The 6662-nt window shown below is 44.5% G+C and overlaps 1 pseudogene; it reads right to left on the bottom strand.

Annotated features, from left to right (window-relative positions):
- Positions 1-2443: 2443 nt before the first annotated feature.
- LOC103733779 lies at positions 2444-2820 on the bottom strand (annotated as a pseudogene).
- Between the last annotated feature and the right edge of the window lie 3842 nt (positions 2821-6662).

A 6662-nucleotide genomic window follows, 5' to 3' on the forward strand; every position in this document is an offset into this window, starting at 1 on the left:
GAAGCCTGGCTCCAAAATGAATCAGAACACTTTTTCCTTTAGATAAGGAAATACAGGATGCTTGCTTCCGTCATCAATATTTACCATTTGGATTGGATATTCCAGCAAGCAATTAAGCAAGAAAGAGGAAGACAACTGTGCTGGATAGTTTTAGTGTCAACTTGACACACCTGGGGTGAGGGAGCCTCAACTGGGGAATTGCCTCTATTGGACTGGCCTGTGGCCATGTCTGAGGGGCATCTTCTTGATGAGTGATGTGGGAGGGCCCAGCCCACTGTGGGTGGTGCCACCCCTGGGCAGGTGGGCCTGTGTTGCTTAAGAAGGTAGGCTGAGCAGGAGCCAGGGGAGCAAGCCAGTAAGCAGCATTCCTCCATATCCTGTGCTTTAGCTCCTGCCTCCAGGTTCCTGCCCTGAGTTCCTACCTTGGGCTCCCTGATGAACTGTGATCTGGGAGATGTACGATAAATAAACCCTTTCTTCCCCAAGTTGGTAGTGGTCAGAGTGTTTTGTCATAGCAATGGAGAAACAAACTAGAATAACAACCAAGTTGGGAGGGGCTAAGTAAAATGATTTGGCAGATGAAATGATTCTATATAGAAAAAAAAGTCAAAGAATACAACTAGAATACATTTGTATGTATTAGAGTTTATATGAGTTTAATTAGAGTTACCCTACATGGGAAGAATAACGCTCCTTCTAAAAGCCACAGATTATTAAATAGAAAAAAGCCCAGTGCCAATGTGAGATCCTCCTTCTGTTGCTGGTCCAGATGGTCTCAGAAACCCCCCAAACAATGGACTATTGCTATTTCTCTATGTTGTCCACAAAAACTTGATGGTAAGACCCAATTGGTGAAGACACCACATACTTTGGTAACAGGATGTGGAGAAATCAAGCTGGTACTACCTGGAAGCTTCCTCCCTGCTGGCAAACTCTCATACTTATGGAAGGTCCTATGTAGGCTGCTGAGAGCAGATATCAACTGTCTTATCCAGCTGAGAACCCTGTAAGCTACAATAATGACCACCCTGGCAAGATATGCCGATGGGTGCCACAGAGGCATGAATGTTCGGAGGGTAAATCCAGCCTCTCTGATTGGATTTAAGGCCTGTCCACAGAAGGAAATGCATGCCTTGTACTGTAAATCTAACCAAAAATTCATCACTGGGAATTTCATAGGGCCTAGGGAGAACCTACTACCATATTTTGCTAAATAGATGCAATATTCAACTGCTTTCTAAATACATATCTTTATACCCATAAATTAGTGCAACTCTTACCCCTCATCAGAGAAACTTCTTTTTGAAGTTGACAGAGGTTCATAAAGAGACCAACAACTAATCAAAGTGCAGACAATAAGTGACTGTGAAGTGATCAGGTATAAATGGGACATCTATACACAGCCCCTCCAACCAAGAACAGGGGGCAACAAGCTTGTGAGAGCCAGAGGACAGGGAGGACTGCTGGAAAATAGTGTCTCTGGACATGACAGTGCCACTGCACCCATGGACTCACAGCAGTTGTAGCTTTCTGCACAAGATTTGCACAAGATCAAGTCAGGCAACCTTCCAATATGGATAAGGCAGGGGCCCACAAGGCCCTACCCCTAACTGAAGAGCTATGGGCATTTGATGGCTGCTGGGGAAAGAAAAGTCAGTTTTCTTCAGGGGTGTGACCTCTGATATGTTGCCCATCCACCCAGTGGATGACCCTACACCCATGCACATTTATACAGTACAAACTGGACTCAGTAGGTCATGAAAAAATAAGACATGAAGCTAGATGGGAGATGTGAAGGCAGGGGTCCAGGAGAAGTAGGAGGGGGCTGAGGAGTGGATCAAACTATGTTATATACAAATATATTCTCAAAGAAGAAATAAATGAAAAAATACTATTGGAACTAATAAATGACATTAAGAAAACAATTCCATATACTATAGTGTCTGGAAGAATAAAATATCAGGAATAAATTTAATCTAGGAAGTAAATAACTTATATACTAAAAATTACAAAAAAAGTTAAAAGAAATTAAGGCAGATGCAAATAAATGGCAAAACAAAGAAAATCTTACATTCATGGACTAGAAGACATTATTACTAAGATGCCACTAGTACCCAAAGCAATCAGTGGATTCAGTGCAAGCCCCTATCTGAATAGCAGTAGCTTTTTCTGCAGAAGTAGAAAGCCAATACTCAATTTCATATGGAATTTCACAGGATCCTGATAGCCAAAAATTTTTTTTTTTTTTTATGTTGGAGTACTTCTAAGTTCAAAACATACTACAGTGTTGCTGCAATCAAAGCAGTGGAATATGTCCATAAGGATAGATCAGCTGAATAGAACCATCTAGGAACCCAGGAAGCATGGAATCATTTACATTATAAGCTACTTCACAACTTCAGTGGAATGGGCAACTTTGTGTAATGCCATTTTAATAGTGACTTCAGTCTACGTATTTCCCAAGAATGTCACCCTCTCTAAATGAGAAATAATCCTACAAATAAGAAACCATTCATTAAGACAGTAATAGCAAATACTTAACTTCTTTTTAATTATTAGCTTCACATATCCTGTCATCTAGAACTACTTTGATGCCTCGGTATTCTGAGACAAATTTGTCTCCAGTGTTCACACTAAACCAGTTGAATCTTTCCACTCTTCAGAACCTGATCCCACAGCCACTACTGTTGCTTGCAATATTTTCCCTTGAAATTTTTCTGGAAGCATAATGCCACCTTTTGTTACAGTTTCAGCTGCACTCCTGTCAACAAATACTCTGTCAAACAATGGAAGACTATTTCTAAATGTTTACCCTGCCATGACCCTCCACCCCACCTCAGACTCTGCTCTTGTGCTGCTGCTGTAAGGAGAGACCTACTGTCTGGCCACAGGACACGTGAAAAAGGCCACTTAATGTTTGACAATAGCGTCAAAACCCTTCAGTGAGGAAAGAAATTTCTTCAACACATGTTCCTGGTCAACTGCATATCCACACAGAAAAATGGAGTTAAATTCCTATCTTATATATACACATTAACTCAAAATGGATCAACTACCAAAATATAAGAGCTAAAAAAATAAAACTCAGAAAACATAGGGATAAATCATGACTTTGGGTTTGCCACCAAAAGCACACGTAGTAAACAAAATATATAAATTGGAATTTACAATTTAAAATTTTGAGCCTCAAAAGACATTTCCAAAAAAGCTAAGAAGCAGGCATACAAAATAAGAGGAAGTATTTATAAATCACATATATGATAACTGCCCAGAATCCAGGATATGTCTGGACAAAAGATTTGAATTGACATTTCTCCAAAGAAGATACACTGGAATTTCACAAAATCCTGATGGTCATCAAATGCATGGTGTGACCCGGAAGATGTTCCTCTGACCCTCAGATGACAAGCCATGGACCTGCCTCCTTCCCACACTCTGCAAAGAAGCCACTCCCTGTCCCTCTTCCACGGAAGGGGGGGGGAGCTAAGGATATAAAAGCTGGGAAAACCACAAGGCTGGCCCCTTAAAAGAAGCCACTCCCTGTGCCTCTTCCACGGAGGGGGGGGAGCTAAGGATATAAAAGCTGGGAAAACCACAAGGCTGGCCCCTTGCCATTTTGTAAGGCTGTCTGGGTGTGGACTTTCAGCATCAAATGTGAATGGGGGGGCTGCTTGTCTGTAAGTAAACTGGCACCCCAAGCTCAGTTAGCAAGTCCAATAAACTCCTTAAGATTCTTCAAACTGGGGTTTGGGGAATTTTTTTCTCAGACTGTTGCAAAGACCTTGGGAGGAGGGAATTGGATGCCACATGCGTCTCCCAGCACTGAATTTGACTTACAATTGGTGTAGCTTGGCAGGGTATGATGAAGCTGAGAATGAGTATTGGAAGAGCGTTGATGATGTCCCTGATATGGGGAAAGAGACCAACAACCAAAGAAATGTTAGCTTGGTGGGCCATTCCCATAGGCTTGGTGGGGGTGGCTGCAGTGGCATGGTTAATGCAGTGGATAGTGACATAAGTAACTAGGGTGAGGATTTCTAAACAGTCGAGGGCAATGGGAGAGCTTCCAGGGTGGCAGCCATCTTGTAGATGATATGGGTTGGCATGCCTGCTTGACCAATGGGGGCCACGACGTGAGTATGGAGAGGCCCTGAAAACAGCAGAAGGTCTGGAACAGATTCTACAATCTCTGGGAGTAGCACACCAGAGAAAGAAATGCCAAAAAGCAGCGGCAGAGGTTGCTTGGTCGCTGCTCTTGATAATAAGAAATCTGTCTCAGGAGGAGGCCTTAGCCAGAAGGGAAACTGAAGGTGTTAGAGAGGAATTAGAATGGGAGAGGGATATGAGGCTGGTCCCTGACCTTGCCAGTAAATTAGATAAGAGAGAAAAGGAGATGAGGTGTTGGCATGCTTTTTTGTGTGTCTAGGAGGTCAAAAGGGGAAAAAAGCCCAGATCAGAATGATAATAAAAGGCCCATCCTGGGATCCTAAAACCTGGATCCCTAGGAAGAGTTGGGCAGTGAGGAAGAAGGAAGTGACCTAGAGATAGTGGAGCTGCTCCTCGGGTCCAACTTCTAATTCAAAGAAAGGGAAAATCCATGGTCCAACATGCAGATGGAGATCTTAACAATAGCCCAGTGCAGGAGACCATGGTAATCACAGAATACTCAGCACCAGAACTATTAGAAGTGGGAAAGACTTTTAAACAAGCTATGAAGGAGCCTGTGGCCACCTGGCTTGTGAGGCTATGGGTTATGGGGGCAGATGGAATCATTTTAAGGTCTACAGAAGCAGAGAAGTTAAGCAACATAACCACTCATCCCTCTTTGAGACAAAGACTTCACAATTTAAGACAACATGAGGGAAACCAGTCCATGATGCATTGGCTCATATGAGCCATTTGGGATACGTGGGTATCTCCAGCTGAGATTCCCATGAATATTAGAGACTGGAAAACCATTGAGGAAGGACAGGCTCTGTTGAGGGAACTGGGCATGAGGGAAGCTGTAGTTGATACCCAGTTCATGGGCCCAGACAGGAGACTTAAGAAAGAAACTGATTCAGTAAGGTCCACAAGACAGGTATGGAGCTTTGGTGGCAGTGCTAAGCCCCACAGTCAGGTGTAACCTGTATGAGGCTGGTGAGGCTCTGGTGGATTTAAATGATTTAGACCAACATGTAAACAGGGTTCAAAAGGTGCTGAAGTGAGTAGACACAAGGGCAAAGAGCCAGAACTAGCAAAGAGGCCCCTCCATGTCTCCCAAGCACAGGTATGGGTGTATCTGCACTGAGCAGGAGTTGCTAGGGACAAGATAGAGGGGCAGCCAAATGCTGTGCTGGTGAGTCTGTGGAGGGCTTTAAGACCTGACCAGCAATTCACAGAAGTAAGAGAAATGGGGGACCAGGAGGTGTGGGTAACCTCAACTGTGCCTCATTGGATGGGACTCCCCCAACCGCTGCCTTGAAGGGGTGGCCAAGGTTGCCCACAGGTGAGGGCCATATGGGTGACCAGAGGCCACATGTCGAACTGAGGATTTATTGGTCCCCCACTAATACACAAAACACATGGGCCCTAGTGGATACTGGGGCAGAGGGTACATTAATTTACGGCAATCCCCCAAAACATCAGGGCCAGTGGATAGCAGTGGATGGGTATGGGGATAAAACCATACAAGTAAAGTGGACTAGACTCGTTCTGGGAGTGGGCAGTTATCCCCCCAGGAGTACAAGGTGTGCATCTCTCCCCTTCAAGAGAACATTTTAGGGGTGGATGCCCTGCTGGGTCACACCCTACATACTACTGTGGGAGAGTTTTGGCTGAGGGTGCAAATAGTAATGGCAATTACTCGGAGGTGGGCAAGATGGGAGCCAGTCAAATTGCCCACCCATGGAGGGTGCTCAATATCAAACAGTACCAGCTGCCTGGAGGTTGAGATGAAATTACTGAAACCATCCAGGAGCTTGAGCAATTAGAAGTTATCCGCCCAGCCCAGAGCCCTTTCAATAGCCCCATTTGGCCTATCAGGGAGCCAGATGGCTCCTGGAGAATGACTAGATTGCCGGGATGCCTCCCATTCTTGCAGCAGTGCCCAACATTGCACTGTTAACTGATCAGCTGGTGCAGGAAATGGGGTTCTTCCATGCTGCAATGGACCTTGCTAATGCATTCTTTAGTATTCCCCTAGCAGCTGAATCCCAAGATCAATTTGCAGTCACGTGGAATGGACAACAATGGACTTTCAGAGTACTTCCCCAAGGTTACCTCCAGAGCCCCATGGTTTTTCATGGGATGGTGGCTCAGGAAGTGGCCCTGTTACCCTGCCCTCCTTCTGTAAGGAGGTTCCATTATGTAGATGATGTAATACTGACTTCTGGGTGCCTTACAGATTTGGAAGCTCATTTGGGGAACATGCAAGTTCACCTGAAGGAGCAAGGATGGGAAATCAACCCACAGAAGGTACAAGGGCCCGTTACAGCAGTAAAATTCTTAGGAGTTTTATGGTCAGGCAGAACTCACATGATAACCAGTTCATATGACCCAGTGTGGCGGTTGAGAAAATCTTACAACAACCCATACCAATAAATGCTAAGCAGTTACAGGTATTTTCGGGACTTCTAGGGTACTGGCAAATTTTTATACCTCACCTTGCTCAGGTTACCCGT

The sequence above is a fragment of the Nannospalax galili genome, unplaced genomic scaffold (assembly GCF_000622305.1).
Source record: "Nannospalax galili isolate Female #2095 unplaced genomic scaffold, S.galili_v1.0 scaffold55, whole genome shotgun sequence".
Lineage (NCBI taxonomy): Eukaryota > Metazoa > Chordata > Mammalia > Rodentia > Spalacidae > Nannospalax > Nannospalax galili.